At 35.2% G+C, this 21,583-nt stretch overlaps 1 non-coding gene across 1 annotated transcript; it reads right to left on the minus strand.

Annotated features, from left to right (window-relative positions):
* Positions 1-17,685: 17,685 nt before the first annotated feature.
* On the minus strand, positions 17,686-17,757 carry TRNAG-UCC (transfer RNA glycine (anticodon UCC)). The gene has a single exon. It is a non-coding gene; the product is annotated as a tRNA-Gly (tRNA).
* Between the last annotated feature and the right edge of the window lie 3,826 nt (positions 17,758-21,583).

The following is a 21,583-nucleotide window of genomic DNA, read 5'->3' on the forward strand; positions in this document are numbered from 1 at the left end:
GAGGGGAGGGGGTGGGCGGATGGGTTAACCTGGTGATGGGTATTAAAGAGGGCACGTACTGCATGGAGCCCTGGGTGTTATATGCAAACAATGAATCATGGAACACTACATCAAAAACTAATGTTGTAATGTATGGCGATTAACATAACATAATAAAAAAAAGGAAAAAAGTATAATTTTCAAGTACAAATACCAAAATAAATAACAGTATATAAAAAACTATGAGACAAATATTTCAATAAATCACCATAAATAGAATAATAAATACATTAGTAGAATCCAATTAAGAAGTATAGCTATAGGAGGTTTGATTATTAGGTAGACTGCAACTTGAATTATGGGAGTATTGATTACAAAACTACTCTTTTTTGAAGTTAAGAATCTATTTCGTTTTCCTGGTAGATGAGGGCTCCATATAGCAGTCTGGGTGTAGGAAAACTGCACCAGGTAATTGTTGCTTCAGTTTTCATCACCTGGCTTAAATTTCTGGAAAATATGCAAATATCCTGAGATGTCATGTTCAGAATTTGCTTGGGATTAGCATTAGTTTTATATTGCTTTTGTAACATATTATCACAAACTTAACAGCTTAAACAGTACACATTTATCTTATAATTCTGTAGGTTAGAACTCAGGTCAGAACAGGTCTTGACAGAGTCAATCAGAGTGTTATTAACAGGGCTGTATTTCTCTCTGGAGACTTTCAAAAATGATCAGTTTCCTTGCTTATTTGGGTTGTTGGCAGAATTTTGTTTTTTATGATTTTCAGACCAGTTGTCAACTGAGATACATTCCCAACTTCTAAAGCCACCCATAGTCTTGGGTTCATGTCTTCCTTCTTCTAAATTAGCAAGAGTGGATTAAGTCTTCTTATGTCACATCTCTCTCCTCTTCTTCCATTGTCATCTTTCCCCGAGCAGGCTAGGAGAAATTTCTCCTTTTAAAGATTTAGGTGATTGGAGTAGGCTACAGTGGGAAATCCAGGAAGATCTCTCCATCTCTAGGTCCATATCTTTAATCAATATGCAAAATCACTTTTGCACATAAGATAAATATTTATAGTTTCCAGAGATTAGGGTATGGACATCTGCAGAAAGGGGGTGTTATTCTGCCTATCACAGGACCATGTAATTGTTCCTTAGTGGGTTAGTGTATTTTACCCATATGAAGATTTAACGTTTTGATGAAGAAATAATGAAATAAATTAAACACATAAAAACTGTTTTTATGTTAAGGAATATTCTGTGTAATATCTCCTGGTATTATTATATATGATGCTTGAGAGAATTTGGCATAATTGAGTAATTGCTCTTCCCAAAATATTTTATGATGATATAATATGTATAGTTATTATTGTAAGTTGAAAATTTACTTGGGTTATAAACTTAATTGGAATACTTAAATAAACTTAATAGTAAAGGTGTTTAAAAGTTTAATTTACCAAATTCACAAGTATTATTTAAGTACTTGAGAATACTTACTGGAGTACTTAATAAGAAAACCAAATGTATTAAATATGTAAATGTAGTTTAAGATTTTAGCAAATTTATCTGTTTATATATTAGAATAGATATTAATCAAAAGAACACTTAAAGTAATTGTTAAAATTTACTAGTTTTAGAAATAGAAAAGTAATATTTATAATGTGTAAATAAACATTCAAGAAAAACATAGGGTTTTGAGTTTAATAATTTGAATTAATAAAATGAAATTTGATTTTAAATCAAAAGAAGTGCCTGAGTAGTATTTTCTGTGCATAGGATATACAAACTCAATACACACAGTATTAATAAGCTTACATATCTATCATGTCTTAGATGGGTACTAAAAAACATGTATGAATTAGCCAAGTAAGAAAGAACGGGGAAGAAGAAGAATAGGCAAGTAGTTAATTAAGTGACAGGGAAAGGGAAAGGTTGATTGATTGACTGATTCCAAAAGTAGCCAACAAAACAGCTTGTGCAAAGACATCACGATAGGAGAGCATGGAGCATTCTATACCCTAAGCTTTTGAGATTCCTTGTTGGTTAAATCAAACAATCCATTATAGTGAGAAATTATAAATGGACAGACATCAAATATTTCATTTTAACTTCAAACATACGCAAGCCTGTTTATTCTGAACTCTTACAGTATGGGGGCCACAAATAAGAATTCCATGCACTTTATTTATCATAAATCACACCCAAAATTCATGATCTATCCTCCCCAATTTTGTTTTACTTTGGAATGCAGCTAGAAAGTAAGGACATTTGAATAAAATGTAAGTTCAGCAATATAATTTCCCCCTGTATTTTATAGTTATCCATTGCACTGAATTTATTAACCCAGCTTCATTACATCTTTCTAAAATATTTAATTTAGTTTTCATGGAAATAATGGTCTTTTCCCACTCATGTTTCATCGGTTCACGCAATAGTTAATCAAATTATAATAACAATAACATGCAAAACTACATAAAAAGATTTGGAAATAAATATAATTCTGGCAAGGATGAAACTCACTAGATAGGGGCAGAAATGCTGGTTTGTATGAGAAATAGTCCAGAAAATCGTGGAGATCTAGCATTATGATTAACAGGGAATGATGAACCTTAGTTAATCTGGCAAAGAGGTAAATTGGAGGTTGGTTATTTAAAATAATTTACTTCTACTTTGTTATAAATGCAGCATAGCATGTGGTAGAGGAAAAGTAGTTCTAAGAATCAGATAACTAAAGACCCTATTTGCCATAGTATGTAGCTTATCTCAACGAGATATCTTGTCTTATCTTTTATCACCTCTAGCTTCATGCTTTGGACTTGTACTTCATAAACTGTTGTTGTATGATCAATTGAGGGATGATCATGAAAAAAGAACTTGAACAGAGGACCCACGCCTCTAAGAGATTAAAATTCTACTAAGGAAATTGAAGGCCTAGTCAAGTTACAAACAGCATGTGCTATTTGTTACAACTCACTAATTTGTGAACTATTTTTATTTTCTCAGACTCGCAAAGGTATTAACATAATCTCTCCTCAAGTGAAAGAAGAAATGGTGTGAAATCCACAAATTCTACAATTAATAATGCAGTTGAAAGAATTGATCTTTTTTTCGAAGCGAATCCCAAAACCATCCAAATTATCTTCTCTCCTGTGGTCTAACGGGATTACATTCACTGCCCGAACGCTGCACTGTCTTGGGCTCACACTGGAAGAGTCAGATCCAGTTTTCATGAACTAAAATGAGGAGTAAGAAACCACACATTGTGACTTTTGTAGTCAGTGAAGCTACAGGTATATAATGAAAGATGTTCCCTAAAAGAATTGGCCCCTGGAGAAATAGCTTTCTAAGCAGGTATCTGTTTTCAAAAGTTTTCTTTTATATTCAGGCACAACTTCAATCTTTTTAGCCTAATAACTTGCAGGGCTTTGCATCATACATCTCACACAAAGTCTCACCATTATACTAAAGTAAAATAATCATCACATTGGCGTGTAAATAAGTGAAAAGTCAGCAAAGAATTGAAAAGTAGAGGGAGGAGGGAACAAAGAGAAATGAACAAAGAACAAATCTAAATGACTTCAGGCTAGGTGAGGTTTTTAATTTAGCCAGGGTGTTATCTCATTAGCAAGGTGTCTTTGTGCCCTAAAGGTGTCTTCATTTTTTTTTTTCTTTAGAAACAAATTATTCAACTGGTCCTCCTGTTATACAGCTCCATCATTGCAATAGTCAATTCATAGGTGTCTCATGGTTTATAACATGAGGACCAGAGGGCAGAAGGATTGCTCAAATTCACCATGGATGATATTCCATACAGACTACGTGATTATATTTCTAGACATGTTGACCTGTCAGTGTATGGTAGGTTTTCTCTTTTCAGCTGCATTTGTTCATCAAAATAGTTGAAAAATATCAGATGGATAGTTCATTTCAAATACGACCTTGGAAATAAGCTACTGCTGATTACTTAAGGCCAAATTTATAGTCAGAAATATTCTGTCCCCCATGTGTAGCACCAGTTTGGACAGTCAGTACAGTAATGGATAGAATATTTGTTTTAAGTGAATGAAATATTTGTTATGTTAGTGCTCTACTAAATAGTTGTGTTATTTTTTAAGTGTATGTAAAACTCCAGGTACAAATAAATAGCATTATGTTTTAAATTTTTCTGTTATTCAAACTAGGCAAAGAACTTCACTTTCTGATAATCACACAGATCCCTTTGTATACACCCCCACAGAATGTTGATTTCTAATTAAATGCCATACAAGCTCTTGGCTGGGAGTCCTGCAGATTGCCAAAATGTTCCCCCTGAACTTGCAGCTGGTTGTGCCACAGGAAATACAAACCATCCGATTCCACAGAACTTTAAAAAATGGTTTTATATCAGAGATTGCCCTCTGTTTTCTTTCCAAATAATAGCATTTCTCAGACTTCACTCTCTGTACACTCTAGGCATAATTTATATGCAAATAGCCTTCTTATTATAAACCTCGATCCTCCTCAGATGAAGCTTACAGAAGATTCTAAATGTACTCTTGGCTTGCAGACAACAAACATATTTAGGAAAGAAAGACTGCAACTTACAAAAGCTTACTTTCAAAAGCTAGGCTGATTTCAAGGCCTCTGAACTAATCAGAATTAGCAGGGAGGAATGGAAGATGGTGAGTGAGGAATGTGTGAAGTGTTAAGAATATCATGGTGGTTTGCTTCCTCCTGGCCTGACAGCCTTGATCAGCTAATTAGGAAACCTTTACCCAAACTAGTGCTAATTTGTTATTTAGCCCCCCATGGGAAATTTTCACAGCAAGAAGTCACTGGTGTTAGAATATGTACAGATATTTAGTTTGAAAACAGGGGAACCTAGAAAGATAGGAGAAAATAAAGGGAGGGCCTTAGAAATAATCTTTTTGTTATTTTAGTCCATAGAAACAATGATCTTCAGAATGAGAATTAACGTTCATGTGCAGTGTGTCAACTTTTGATCATTTGACATACAATGTGAATCATATGGCTGATTAAATGCATCTCTTATGCTAAGCATGGAGCTTAATTATATCAGAAATAGCCAAAGCCCCACTGGCTGCTTCGGCCTGACTGACAGGAACAGTATTTACTGTCACGTTCCATCGAAGCCTGGCCCCTTCATGTCTTAGAGCTTTCATTCATCAGACAGCATGAATGTTAGACCCTATCTCTTGGGATAGGATTTCTCAAATAATAATAGTAAAGCACCCTCTCTAATGATTTACCTATATTTTTACAGTGGGTACCCGCACAGGAATAAAAGCAATAACCTGCTTAGAGGCGAGGCCTGATTTTGGATTATTTCACTGAGGAGTACAATTTTTAAGGCAGTGTCACTTGTCTCTATTAAACACACACACACACACACACACACACACGTGTGTGTGTGTGTGTGTATTTAATTTCTGGGAAAAAACGATCTTCCACAAAATCTAGATATTTAGAGAGCTCCAACGTATTAAACAGTTCCAGAAATAAAATACTAATTCAATATATTTAAACCTTGCAGACTTTATTTCCCTTAAATTTAAAAGGGAGGTCTTTAAACAAAACATCTAAAAATGCACTTTTAATCTTTCAAAGTATTAAAAATAAATTTAAGATGACTAAAAGATTTCCAGTTTAGGATAATGAAGAGAAATAATAATAGTAATAATAAAGCTAATATATATTGCTCGCTTATTATTTGCTAGATAAAAGAAATCAGACTATGTCACCCCAAAATAGGTCTCTTTGATCTAAAATTATTTTGAGCTGAAGGCAATTAAAAAGCAATAAATGCAGAAAAAGCTCCTCCTTTTCTGTCAACTAAATTTTTCTTTTACTGGAGACAGACTCTTATCAGCCCAGAGATATCTGCAACAAACCTTGTTAAACTAACCGTTATCTTCCCAGCCCAATCCTCTGTCTTGTGAGTTCTTCACAAATGTGTTGTTTCTTTGTCTCAAAGGGATAAAAGTCTGCTCTGCTCACTTCTTCAGGTCTTCATTCTCCGGTGAAGGCTCCCATGTACATGTAGAAATTCAATAATATTCGTGTGCTTTTCTCCTGTTACTCTGTCTTTGTCAGTTTAATTTTCAGACCTAGCCAGAGATCCTAAGAGTCAGAAAAACTTTTTCCTCTTCTACATAGGCATTGTTCTAAGCACTTTCTATGTATGAAATCACTTAATCCTCACCATAACCACCTGCGGTAGGTTTGTTAAGTATCTCCGTTATGCAAATTAGGAAATAAAGGCTCAGGAATTTTAAGTAACTTGCCCAAAACCACCCATAAGTAGGTATTCAAAATCCATTCCAAGTTTTCAGGCTTTAAAATGCCTTTAAAGTAGTGTAAGAGGCATTGTATATGATTACCATGATCATTCTTCCATGTGGTCATTGTATTTCCAAAACTCCTTGAATCATTTATTAGCAATTTATGTAGTTCTTTCGGTTACTGCTCTGAGCACGGAATGAACGTGCCAGAAAATAATCAGCTTTAGCCGACACTCCACTGCTGAACACCATACTCTTCTGTTAACCTACAGCCTGAAGCCATCTGGGGCTAACTATAGTCCTTTTCTATTTTAGTTCTAGTAGTCCTTTCTATTTCCCTCATCCTCTGTTTGACATGAACTTCAGAATCTAGGTGAGTACTTATTTTCTGTGTAGGCAAGCCTGTTGTTATGATATATAGATATAGATAGATAGATAGATAGATAGATAGATAGATAGATAGATAAATCTTAAAGAAATTTTTGCTAAAATGATCTCAAAGGTCTTTTTCAAATCCACTGGTTGTCTGTGTAAGAATTAGAAAGCAAAAGATGTGCTGGCTACTTAACAGGTTAAAATTAATAAAGTTAAAATTTGATACAGAAATTGTCAAATGATGACAATGACTGTGAGAAAAAGATAAAGCCAAAGTAGGGGACTAGAGAGGGCTGCTAGAAAAGGGAAGGTGGATAGTTTTTCTAGGGTGTTTAGGGAGTAATTCACTGTAAAAGTGACATACCTGAACCATCGAGGACAGTCCCTGTGGATAGAAGGAAGGTGACCTATCCAGGAGAGAAAAGCAAGTGCAAATGCTGTGAAGCCAAATTATGCTTGAGGTGTTCCACGAGGGTCAAGGAGGTCAATGGAATTGGAGTCGGATCAGTGAGAAGACAACAGTTGCAAATGGGTTCAGGAAGTATGCAGAGGGCCAGTTCATGAAGGCTCTTGTGACAACTTTGAAATTTACTCTTAATGAGATTGGAAGGAGAGGGAGTGACATGATCTGAGCTACATTTCCAAAAGATCAGTCTGCATACTGGGTGAAAAATAGACAAAAGGGGGACAAGGTTGCAAAACGAAAGACCACTCAGGAGTCTTTTAATTCAGTGAGGCTTACTCAAAGGAAGAATGGCATAGATAGTAAAAAGTGGTTGGATTCTGAGTACATTTTGAACATAGGTTTCAAAGATTTCATTTCATTTTACAAATAGAAAATACCAATGGAGTGGATACGGGGAGAGAGAGAGAAAGAAAGGAGTCAAGGATGATCCCAGGTTCTTGGCCTGAACAATGGGAAGAGTGACTCACAATTAACTGAGCTGAGGAAGAGTGTATGAGGAGTAGATTTGGGGGATGAACTTAAAAGTTCAGACTTGGACATAATCATATTTGAAGTACCTATTAAACTTCATGTGCGGATGTCTAATAATAAGTTGGACAGCAGGTCTTCAGTTAAAGGCAAAAGTCCAGGCTGGAGGAATACATTCAGAATCATCTGCACGTAGATGATAATTAAGATCAGGAGATTGGATGAAATTACTAGGGGAAGAAAAGAAGTCTAAGGAATGATCCCTAGGGCACTGCAACATGTAGAGTTAAAAAAAAAAAAAAAAAAAAAAAAAAAAAAAAGAAAAGAAAAAAAAAAAAGAAAAAGAAAAGAAAAATAATTAAGTTAAATTCTGGGATGGGCCAGTAAAAAGAAAAGAAAAAAAAAATAGAACCCTGGGTTCAGCAATGAGGACATGCTATTGTTCTCAGCAAGAGATCTTTTGACATAATAGTGGAGGTAATGCCCAAATAAAATGGGTTCAATAGGTAAAAGGATTAGAGGATTAAGAGACAGTGAATAAGGTAAAACTATCTTGAAATTTTTCTGTAGAATAAAATTAACCACCACACATGTTCAAGGAAAACTTCTTTTTATTTTTTTTGAGACAAACTATAACATGTTTTAGCCTGCTTATACACTTTGGAGAATGATTTTGGGATAAATGAATGGTAAGAGAGAGCTGAGGCCAGTTGTTGAAGTACTACTGTCTTGGGGAAGAAAGGGAGGATGAAATTCAGTTTACAAGTTTGGGCTTTGAAAGGAACATGACCTATTCAACTATATGATGGTTCTCAATGCCATCAGGGCCGTTTCCTCTGTTTATAGCAAATATTTGGTAGCTCGCCCTTTACTACACAAAAGTTATGTTTCTATAAAATATAACATCTTCAGATTTAATTTCAGAAATATCAACATTATGTCATCACTACAGTCAAAATAAATAAAATTAATAGCAAAACAATAATCATTTTGTTGAATTTCTAGAAAATCATTGCACTGGAGCACCTAATGAAGCAAATGACCACTTTGACAGGAGGATCTATGTTAACATAACAAACACAAGTACAGACTGACATATGTGTATTGTAGCTAGCCTCAAATACCTCAAATACAATGAGCTATGTTGTTGGGTATGACATTTTTCAAATTTTTTTTTTCAAAAAAGGTACATTTTCCTTTATGTTTACTTTCTAGGTAGAATTATGTTCTAGATACAGATAATTATAAACATATATTCATATACATGAATTCATGGCAAGACATTCAAAAGTTGTAAGGCATGTAGGAAAACACACTTTGAGGGCATTACTATCCCATTTGTTGCAGTTTTTATAGGAGTCCTGATCCCTGCCATCTAAAAACTAAATCACTGCCACCTTCCTCCCAATTATTTCATAAATGAAAATAAACCCAGGAATCTCTAGGAGTTACTATGACTGATGTTGAGAATCCCTGACCTATAGTAACAAGAATAAAGGCAGCAGAAATAATGAGTAAAGTGCAGGCTGGCTGGGTAAGGTGGAGGTAGGAGCAGAGTTAGTTCTCTCTCCTACATGTGAGAATGGAGGATGGTGTTTTGGGGGTTAAAATGGAGAGAAAATCTGTAAGTAAGAGAGATAATGAATTAAGGAAATATAGTTGAATGCTGGAAAGAGTTCTGGGCTCAGATAATGCTGGTGATCCAAAAAAGGAGGTCAAGCATCATGGCTCTATAACTTTTTCCTTGTCACACCAGCTGCACCAGTTGATTGGAACCAGGCTTGGGGCTATTTTTTCCTAGGTGACAACAAATGAAGGGGGCCATTATAGATAATACAACAACAAGATGGAGTATAAAGTGGTTCAGTTGTGTGGCATAACTTTAAAGATGGAATTTTTAGGATGGAGAAAGGGACAATAACCCCAAAGTGTCAATAAATGCCAAGCCCTATAGCATAAATGTCTGATAAGTTGACACTACATATAAGAGGGCCACAGGGGTAGCAGTATCCTCAAAAGAGAACCTGCTTTTAGTTGACTCAAGAAGGTTCAGAAGATAAGGACACAGGGATTTTTCTGTGATCAGACTGTAGGTTCTAGAGCAAACAATGGAAGAATTTGGAGATTTGGGGCATGTTCAGCCATAGCCTCAATGAGAAACAGATTGTATGCTTGGATGGGGCCACCTGAGTTTGAGAAGAGATGAGTTAAGCAAAGGAACTATTTATAAAATTCTGGGGAAATGATAAGAGAGTGATAGCACCCTGAAGAGGCAAGTGGAGGGACCCAGAGAATAAGCGGAATTGCACGAAGAGGCACCTGACAGAAGCTAAGACCTTTTTGGTCCGAAAAATTCTGACCCACAGGGATGCCACAGGGAGGGAGCCTGAGGGATAAATATACCAACCTGTTCTTCCCTCTCTCGCCTATCTTCTGCAGGTGATTCTCATTGGCCTAATCCAATCAGAAGCCAAAGTACGAGGAAAATGTTGATGCAGCATATGTTGGTCAGGCTTCTGGGCCCAGAACTGGGTGAAGAAGTCTCAGGAGTGAATCTGAAGAAGTGGGAGATGGAGTCAGATTATGGGACGCATAGACCTCTAAGGACTTGAAAGTCTTGATTATGAGGGATGACCCAGGAGTCCTGGGATTTCATGTGACTCTAGTGAACAGAAACAAAGAGTATGATGAAACGAATCCTAATGGTCTTCTTGGCAAGCTGTGTCGGGTTAGCTGTGAATGTTTGAGTTGAGGGGAGAATAGAGAGATAACAAAATCATTAGGAGCATATGGAGTTCTCTGGCTCCGTCTTCAATTTGCTATGCTTTGTATAATATTTTACATATATTTAGTTCCATAAAAATTTTTGACAAATTTAAAATGAAAAATTCCATTCAATACTTACCAAAGAACATCTTAATAATAAAAGATCTATATTTAGCATATTTATGAGCTGGGCTGTTTCATATATGAATATGATATGAATTAATTTTTTGATATTTCACACAAAATTCCATGAAGTATGCAATGCTATCATTCCCATTTTCTAATTAAAGAAACTGATGTCAAAAGAGGTAAGTAGGGGTGCCTGGGTGGCTCAGTTGGTTAAGCGACTGCCTTCGGCTCAGGTCATGATCCTGGAGTCCTGGGATCGAGTCCCGCATCGGGCTCCCTGCTCAGCAGGGAGTCTGCTTCTCCCTCTGACCCTCTTCCCTCTCGTGCTCTCTATCTCTCATTCTCTCTCTCTCAAATAAATAAATAAAATCTTAAAAAAAAAAAAGAGGTAACTTGCCATATTTACACAGGCACTTCATGATAGAGCCAGAATGCAAACCTGCCTTGTACACACTATAACAAATCTAACAAACATGCAAGAAAAATAATACAACCATACTGACTCTCAAACATGAGAGGGAATAGTAGAGGAAAACAAAGAAAAAAACTAAACTAAAACATACCTTGAAAATGAATTTTCAAAAACTGCATTTTAAAATTAAAACACTAGTAATCTGAAACATTAACAGCTTTATTTAATGAGTAAATTCATTACAAATTTTATCTCTGCATATAAAATTAATAGAGTAGAGGCGCCTGGGTGGCTCAGTCAGTTGAGTTACGAGTAAGGTCATGATTTCTGGGTCCTGGGATCAAGCCCCATGTCATGCTCTACTCAGCTGGGAGTCTGCTTGAGATTCTCTCTCTCTCTCTCTCTCTCTCTCTCTCTCGCCCCCCTCGGCCCCTCCCCCCCTCAAATGAAGAAATAACTATTTCTTAAAAAGCAATAGAGTAAAGGTGATGATGTATGCAAAATACAGAACTGGACTCCCTTACTGAAGTCCCAACTCTGCCACTGATGCCATAGAAAGCTCTCTAAGTTCCCGACTGCTCATCTGTGAAACAGAAATACTCATAGTGCCAAACACATGGTATTGCTACGAGGCCTACATGAGAAATGCAGTCCTCTTTAGAGACCGTCTGGCCCATGGTCAATGCTCAATACATGCAGAGAAAATGACAATGAGTCAGCAGTTCATATCCTCAAGGACAAAGGGGAGAGTTTTATAATAATAATAATCATCATCATCATCATAATAATATCACAATTATATGCTCACCTTAATAATTATTTGTTAAACATGCCAGTTTGCACAGTTTATTCAAGCAAAACAAAATTTTAATGACTATCCAGGGTATCATTATCTGAATTAGTTCTATGTTAATGAAATTCTTGTGTTGCCAGTTTAAGTTATCAAATATAACTGATGCAGATCATGATTTTTTTGGGTGGGGATGGAGTTACAAAACAATTGTCAGAAAAGATCATCACAGTGATGTGTAGTAGAGAATTAAAAGATATAAGGAGTTCAGGGGCGCCTGGGTGGCTCAGTCGTTAAGCGTCTGCCTTCAGCTCAGGTCATGATTCCAGGGTCCTGGGATCGAGTCCCACATCAGGCTTCCTGCTTGGCAGGAAGCCTGCTTCTCCCTCTCCCACTCCCCCTGCTTGTGTTCCTGCTCTCGCTATCTCTCTCTCTGTCAAATAAATAAATAAAATCTTTAAAAAAAAAAAGATATAAGGAGTTCATCTGAAAAGTGGTTTGGGGTCACTTACTAAAATTAAGGTTCTAAAGGCAAAGGCTTAGCCAGAAAAGAATAAAACAGTATCTATAACAGTAAAATTGCCAAGAAATTATTAAAACTGAAGTTCTAAAAAAAAACTGAAGTTCTAAGAGAATGTTAATTATATTAAAATTACCACTTAATAAGAAATCATGCGTGGGAATTTCAATGTATATATTTACTGAACCCTTTATTGTATGCTTCCAACTTATTCCTGATATCTGAAGACCCTTGAACTCAGTAATGCTACATGGCATTACATATCCATAACCCGTCCATTCTCAGTGACTTCTGGATCCCAGGCTTCATGCTCGATAAGTCGTTCCTCTCTATCTTCATTTCTCTAGTGGTAATGACTGTCAAGGCTTGAGCATCCTTGCTCCCTGATGTTTTAAAGCCCCTGATAGCTTTTAATTTTAATCGTGATTTGAATCTACTTACAAGTGTACAGAATGAATAATCAAAAGAACTCAACAGACTAGCATCATGTCTTTTGTTCCAGGAGCCTCTCTTATTAACATTTTGCCTTTTGTATTAACATCTGATTTCACATTGCCATCTCAGTTCCCATTTTTATGTAAATAATGGCTGACCTCTGGCACTGGATGTGCTATTAAAAATGCACACTTGGAAGCACATGTATTTACTAATTAGAACGACTCAGAGGCTTTGTGGGAACAGTGAAGAACAGCATTCATGGTGGTTAAGTTTTCCCACTTCTTGCTAGCACTTAAATTTTAAATATTCTTTTTTGTTCACCTGAACTTTATGCATTTATATATATATATATATATATATATATATATATATATGTATTTATTACTTTAAAAAAGGCACCAAAGATGGTTGGCAAATAATGTAATGAAATGTTTCAGTGGAGCTAAAAGATTCTGAGAGCTGGGTAAATCTGATATAAATGTGAAATCTGACATTGTGTACTACTAAGTATATATGTAGGAGAACTTAGACATTTTTTGTTATTGTATGGAAGGCTTAAATTTCATATTTTTCAATTACATTAATAGAAATTAATTTATAAATAAATCTTATAAAGTAATTCTTTAGGACTTTCCAATTCCAATTGATTTTAAATTAATTTCTACTTGAAAAACATAGTTAAATTCTCATTTTTATTAATTTTGAGCCCCTCACACAAAAGATATATAGTCTACTTACTTTTGTATTTGAATAGATTAAATACTACCACATTGGAATTTGATTAGCATTTATAGCCCCTGCCTTGTGTTATTGGGAAACAAATGTCTTCGGACATCTGATTAATGATTTGGTAGAGTGAACTACCTTTAAAATTAGTAATATAATATTAATAATCATTGAGTTTTTTTAAATAGGATGCTTTGACATTCAGGTTTTTTTTTTTTCTCTCATCTGATCTAATAAACAGAATATGAACAGATAATTCTGTTCATTATAATCACTCTTGACATTTGGACATTTCTGTGTGTGTGTGTGTGTCTGATAGTTTTAAAAAATAAACATTTTTTTTTCTGATACAAATGTAACATTCTTGGGTTAAAAACAGAAAACACAGAAATATAAATTTTTAAGAAAGTTGCCCACAAACCACTCAAAAATACTTTTTTTTTAAGTACTTTTAATAATTTGCTACATAATCTCCCCCACTTGCTTCTGTATGTGGTTATGGGTGTGGGATACCCTCTCCCCCCACAAAAAAATGTGGTCAAACTTCCATAATATTTTATAATAATTGGGCTGTTTTAACATTATATGGTAAATATTCCATAGGTTAATAAAGAATTGCTATTACTTTTATAACAGTTACACAGCTTTAAATTATGTTGAGATATCATAATTTTTATTTAATGAAATTCTTCCTAATTGACATTTGAGTTGTTGCTATTTTGATACCATAAATAATACTGTGAAAAATATTTTTTGTACATCTTTGTCCTTTTCCAATTATTTTTCTTTGCATAAATCACTAGGGGTGAAATTGCTAGGTCAAACTTATGCACATTTTTAATTTTTATGCATATTGCCTTCCAGAAAGGTCGAACAAATTTCCGCTCTGGTCAGTAGGCTATGATAGCGATTATTTCCACATATCCTCTCCAATTAAAGTGGGTTAAAGTGCCAATCAGGAGTAATAATATCTCTTTATTTAACTTACCTTTTTTTTACTCACTGATGATTGTGAGCATCTTTACATATGCATAGTGTGTACTTTTTTTTAAGATTTTTTATTCATTTATTAAGAGAGAGAGAGAGAGAGAATGGTAGAGAGCACGAGAGAGAGGAAGGTCAGAGGGAGAAGCAGACTCCCCGCTGAGCAGGGAGCCCGATGTGGGACTCCATCCCGGGACTCCAGGATCATGACCTGAGCCGAAGGCCCTCGCTTAACCAACTGAGCCACCCAGGCGCCCCGCATAGTGTGTACTTTTATAAGACTTTTAAAAATATGTATCTGCCATATATGTGGCAGAGTTTTCCTAGTTATTTTCTTCTCAATAAGAGATAGTGATGGGTATTATTACTGAGTAGAAATTTTAAATTTCTATGAAAGAAATACGAATTAAATTGATTAAGCTAATCTTAAGTACAAATGAATGTGTTGACAATTACCATGGAGTGAATATTTTTTCATTTATTTATTACTTTAGCTTAGATTCAAAATTCAAGTGGTCCTTCTTCTGAAAATAATGTAGCTTTGTATTCTTAGACACTTCTCTAAAGCCAATGAGAATATGCTCATCTGCCTGTAATACAACTGCAGTAAAAATTATGTACTTCAGCTTCTCCACTATTTGCTCCCCAGGACAGAAAACATCTTTTACCATTCCAATTGTGCTTTTCCTACTCTTCCCATTCCCAAAATTTCTATATCTGTACTGATTGAGCACAGGTAGCTCCAACCCATGTATTTTCATAGATATATTTTGTATTTGTTGTGACAGAACATTTTCTTGAGAAAGTTTGTGCCAGTATCTACTCGGAAGTTATTGACCCTTTGTTTCTAAAAATATTTTATGATAGTCTGGTTGAATTTTCTTCCTTAAATAAAAAATAATTAAAGCAACCATAATACTATTGTATTTATACTCAAGATCTCAATGATTTAAACTGAAAAATGATTAAAGCATTTTTCTTATATAAGAGAAGTGAATGCTGTGGCCAAAGACAAGAGTTGTTTTTATAATAAGCATAATTTTAAATTTATTAGTAAAATTTTTTGAAAGAAGTAACTCTTAAATAAATGTAAATTTTAAAAAGGAACCGTGTCAAGAAACAGAGAAATTTTCCCAGAAAGAGAAATTATTGCTTATAATAATGCTTAAGTAAACCTTGTCAAGGAAGAGTGTGAAATAAAACTGTATAGCTCTGACCAATCAGTCATGTAATTTAATTGGGATCACATAATTCTTATATTTCTTACTTCTTCATTATACAAATGAGAAAACTCAGACTCTTTTGAATGAATCAGGAACAATAAGGTATATTCGTACATACTGTCAATCAAGTCTGAGCATAGAATAAAAACTTTTTTAGATATTTGAGGGCTCAAGACAAATATTTCACATGTATCCTTTCTTAGAAAATAAGTGACAAATGCACTTCTGGAAATAAAGGAGTAAACCAATTAAAACAAAAATATGAAGAATCAAACAAAGGAAGACCCATCCGGGAAGTCCTAAGATGATGGAAGTACAGCAGGCCCAGAGAGAAGCCAGATCAAAATGGAGCAGGAAGAAAAGAGATTGTAAGGGGTAAAAATGAAAGGGGCGCCTGGGTGGCTCAGTCAGTTAAGCGTCTGCCTTCAGCTCAGGTCATGATCTCAGGGTCACGGGACTGAGCCCCATGTCAGGATCCCTGCTCAGGGGGAGTCTGCTTCTCCCTCTCCCTCTACCCCTCCCCCTGCTTGTGCTCTCTCTCTCTCTCTCCCTCTCTCTCTCTCTTCCTCTCTTAAATGAATAAATGAAATCTTTAAAAAAAGAAAAAGTGAAAATTGATATATTAGCTGATAGAGTTTACCATTTGAACAACATTGCATATCTGAGAAGACATGTAGAAAAATATAATGGCAATATACAGACAACTGAATATCTGAAAAAAATAAAATAAAACCTATAACTTCTAGAAAAATATGGATATATAAGGGAGGAAGTATAATTATACATGGTACACTGTGTGGTTCTTCAGTGAACATTTTTTACAGATAATAATAAGGAAAACCCTAATTGCCAGTTTAAATTAAATGACAATATAATTAATTGGAAGGATGAGAAAAGAAGAAAGTCAGGATCTAAGAAATGGCTATAAGAGGTATGTCTTAACACATCATAACTGTTAGATAGAGGAGTCTGTAATTGGTGGGGAAATGTAGCAGCAGAGCATAATATTTAGGAACATAAGATAAATTACAAAACAAACAACTGGAAAGATTGAAAAGAGTTACCCATGAGAAGCAGAAGTTACAAAGGAATGGGTCAGAGCATGACTCACTCTTAGGAAACTTTTTGTAATATCTGGTTTTCAAAAACTTTACACACATCCCTTACCTTGATACGACTAATTGATTCAAAATAATTTTTCAAAAGGAAAGAATTCAAACATTACCCTGATACAAAAAATGTCACAAGTGTACTGCTGCTCAAAACTTGAAGACTATCCCTGTCATTAATTGGAGGTGCAACTGCTCAGTAAAGGATTAGTCTAGAACTCTTTTAATGCCAAATGCACATACTTGTTAGACACAGTTCCACTGGAATGAAGAATTGGTTAGCACAAGTATTATTTTTATGTAGAAAATTAGTATTTTCTGACTATTTTTGCTGTAGGTCTTTAAACCCCAATTCCCACAACCGGCAGTTTATTAGTTCATTTCTCCCCCTTAATCTTAAGGCAGTTTTGAAGGTAATATGATTTTAAGCCTTTAAGTTTTAAGTACAAAAACTAATGATAGCAAAGATGACATGGTAGGTCACCTGAATGGTGCAGTCACTAGAGTGTTGGACTCTTGATTTCGGATCAGGTCTGATCTTCCAGTTGTGAGATTGAGCCCCACGTTGGGCACATCAAGTCAGCACGGAATCTGCTTAAGACTCTCTCTTCCTTTGTCCCCCACCCCCCACCCCCTGGCGCATATTCCCTCTCCTTCTCTCTCAAATAATTCTTTTCTTGTTTGTTTTTTAATATTTTATTTATTTATTCGAGAGGGAGAAGGAGAGACAGAGATAGTGAGATTGAGATTGAGCATGGGGGAGAGGGAGAAAGCAGGCTCCCTGCAGAGCTGGGAGCCCAACGTGGGACTCAATCCCAGGACCCTGGGACCATGACCCAAGCAGACTGCAGATGCCTAACTGACTGAACCACCCAGGTGCCCTCTCAAATAATTCTTAAAAAGAGAGAGAGAGAGAGAGAAAAGAAAAGATGACATGGCTTCAAGATGTTGCACGGCACCCACATTACCAAACCAGCTTTATTTTCTTTGGCACCAGTAGCTATTATTTTTGCTTGCGTTGGCTGGGAATCGAACCCGGGTCAACTGCTTGGACGGCAGCTATGCTAACCACTATACCACCAACGCTCCGCCAATAGCTATTATTATAATCTTTTTTTTCCTATTTGACTGTCTTTTTTTTCTTTCTTTTTAAACTGCATTAATCAAAGTCAAGATTCTCTCACTTGCTCTATTAAGTCCTCTGATAAGACATTTAAGAACAGCAATTCTTTACAATACTGAGAAGCACATCAATCAACGAGTTGTGTTCAGAAAGAGAAAACAATGTAATTGGATGTTAGGTCCATTACCTCTATTGTTGAAAAATTAAAAGTAAGTCATCTTAATTTCTTTCTATTTGTAGTTTCGTTCAACATGTTAACATAAAAAGCAGCAGTACTATCTTACAAGGTTACATTAAATTACATTTTGTGAAAATTGACAAAATAGAATAAATTGGTGGCATTCTTTACAAAAGGAAACAGACTTCAGTGTTTTGGTGTGTGACATATAATAAAGCTTTGATGATGCTAGTAGGAAATCAGGATATTAAAACTTAGATTAATAAAATAGCTGATTTTGTGAAGATTTTTAATTTTTTAAATCATTAAAGATAAAATTGAAAACAGTTAATATAATACAAGTTAAAATTCAACTGTGAATAAAAGAACATTTAAAAAATTTAGGCTGTCAGACATGGACATCTTAGATTTCTAATACTGTTATAATATGTAGCACAGCTAGGGTAGGGTGATAGGCAATATATTTTCTTAAAGCCCTTTTCAGTCTTCTGATTCTAAGGCAGTTGAGCACAGACAGTTAAGCTAATGCAACAGCTGCATAAAATGAGTCACTGGCTATTGTCATTATTGAACTTAATATTTTTCCCATATAAATAAGATTTATTGATTGATGTATCAAAGCACTGCAGTACTTCTTTAGACAAAACTAAATTACACAATATTCACTGTACAAAATGAAGTCCTGTAAATCTACTTATAAGTCAGCAGTATTAACCTAAATCTCATCATTAATCACAATACCAGCTTTCTGATTGTTTCTAGGAATATTTAGGATTACATTTTTTTACAGAAGCCGAAGTATAAAATTTTTCCCAATATGAGTCTTAATTTTAAGAATTTTTAAATAATTGTGACTTTAAGCACCACACTGTTATTTTAAACCAATAAAAAATATTTCACTGAAAGAATATGGGTGCTGGTCAAGGTTTTTAAAAAATAAGTATAGATTCAATTCTGATTTCTGTGTGAATGACCAATAAACTGGCATTTTCATTCTTAGTCCACCTCTCTGTTTGAGTCGCTTAATTCTAAATATTTATTGAATATTTTGATACATAATTATCTTATCGAATTTATTGTAATTATTTTTGGTTATAGTGTTTCTTTTGTTTTTTAAGATTATTTATTTATTTAGAGAGAGAGTACAAGCCTGGAGAGGGACAGAAGGAGACAGAATCCCAAGTAGGCTCCTCTCTGAGCATGGAGCCCAAAGCAGGGCTCGATCCCATGACCCAGAGATCATTACTAGAGCAGAAATCAAGTCTGATGCTCAACAGACTGAACCACCCAGGTGCCCCTTGGATATAGCCTTCTATTTGATATCTTGATTCCTATCACTACCAAAGATTCTATTAACCTGTTCTTTAAGTATTTCAAGAACACTCTTCTCTTCAAAGTCTATACTGGTCACCACTGTAATTATCTTATTAAAAACAATTCTGATTATGTCACCTATGATAGTAAATTTTATGTGTTGACATGCTGGGCCATGGTGCCCAGGTGTTTGGTCATACATTATTTTATGTGTTTCTGTGAAGGTGTTCTTTTTGGATGATATTAACATTAAATCCCTGGGTTTTGAGTAAAGCAGATTACCCTCAGTAATTACATCATCTGATTAGCTGAAGGTTTTAATAGAACAAGGACAGACCTGCCTGAGCTAGAAAGAATTCTTGGCCAGTTGGCTGTTTTGAACTTGAACTGCAACTCTTTCCAGTCTGCTTAAAAGCTGCTCTGCTACTGGGCCATATGATGTACAGATCTAATGGTCCTCGAAATATCAGTGACAGTTACGGGTGCTATTCAGAGCTCCTATAGGTGAATCACAATGCAGGCCCTTAGGATTTTGGAGCAAAGTCCTGCCATTCTCCATGGATAATTACTGTCCTTTGGAGAAGTAGCTTTGGTCTGCTATTGCACTGTAGTAGAGACTAAATGCTTAACCATGGGCCACCAAGTTACCTAATGTGATCTGAGCTGCCCATCATGAACTGGGCGTGATCTAACCCACTAAACCCTAAGATTGAGTGTGTACAGCAGTACTCTGTCATCAAATAGAAGTGTTATGTACAATATCCTTCTCCTTGAGAAGGCCCTGGGGGCATAGGTAAGATACATGAAGAAGTAGTTCCAGTGCCTATGGTGTCCACTCTTCTTCCACTGCCTTCTCCCTCCCAGCCCACACCTATAGCCTCCTGGGGAGTTCCCTATGATCAGTTGATAGAGCAGAAGAAGACTCAGAAGAGAAGTCTTCTGAGAAGACTCAGAAGAAGATGGGATAATTGTGATGCAAAACATGACCCACAACTTGGAAAAGATGAATCCCAGGAAATAAACATAAAAATCAACAAAGAGAAAAATATAAATAAAAGAAGTAATTAATGGAGGAATCAGATAATAGCTTCAGAATAAAAATGTGTGAAAGTCTGAGAGATAATGAAGGGAATTGAGTCCATAGGAAGCAAATAGAGACTGCAAGAGACTCTTAATGATAGAGAACAAACTGAGCGTTGATGGAGGGAGGTGGGGGAGGGGCTAACTGGTGATGGGTATTAAAGAGGGCAACTTGTTGTAATGATCACTGCCTGTTGTATGTAAGTGATGAATACTGAATTCTACTCCTGAAACCAATATTGCACTGTATGTTAATTAACTAAAATTTAAATAAAATTATAGCACTTGAAAAAGAAAGAGACTGCAAGAAAAAAGTTATATTCAGAGCTTGGAAAGGAAAAATACTTCTAATGGAGAATACGGAAGACATAAAACAAATGAGGAAGCTGGAAGATCAATCTGAAGAATTATTCTATTTAAGAAAAGAAATGTTAAATAGAGGTAATGGAAAAAAAATGTTTGATAAAATAACAGCTGTTACTTTCTCAGAACTGTAGAAGGAATGATATCCTCAGGTTCACTACTTAAAACCATTCTTAATATGAGCACTACAGAAATAGATAAGCCAGATCCCATTAAACATCATTCCTTTAGTTGGGGAAGGGTACATGTGAGAGGCAGACATGCATGAAATATGAATTCAAAAAATTGTCATCACTATCAACATCCTCTTCAGGGCTCAGCTCTCACTTTTCTTGTATGTAAAAATCTATATGCCAGATCCTTTGATCGTCCCATTATTATCCTCATACTAACAAATTTGGTTTTCATGGAGTTCCCAACAACTGCTTGTAAGTAATTAATAAATAATGAATGTGTGAATAAATATCAGACAAAGAGTAAATATAACACTTGGTGAGCTAGATGAAGGAAATAGAAGGTATTTTAGAGATAAAATGAATATGTGGACTAAAGAGAAGACTCAAAAGTTTCATGAAATAGCCGAAACACCATTGGCTCATCTCACATTCTATATTACACAAAAAGGTTTAGCTTGAACTCATAATGATGTATATAAATATAGTCTAATTGTAGTTATGTAATTTGTCATGAAATAGTGAATATGTGTATATATTCAGATATTCCAAAATATACAAGTGTTTCTGAGATATTACAGAAATAAATGGGTTCACTTGTTTGTGCCCTAAGCATTTCTCTTTTTTATTTATTCTCCTCTCTATTCTATATTTATGCAAAATAAATAGTTTATCTAGATT

Source organism: Callorhinus ursinus, unplaced genomic scaffold (assembly GCF_003265705.2).
Source record: "Callorhinus ursinus isolate GAN/ISIS: 27379988/994484 unplaced genomic scaffold, GSC_fseal_2.0 scaffold4, whole genome shotgun sequence".
NCBI lineage: Eukaryota > Metazoa > Chordata > Mammalia > Carnivora > Otariidae > Callorhinus > Callorhinus ursinus.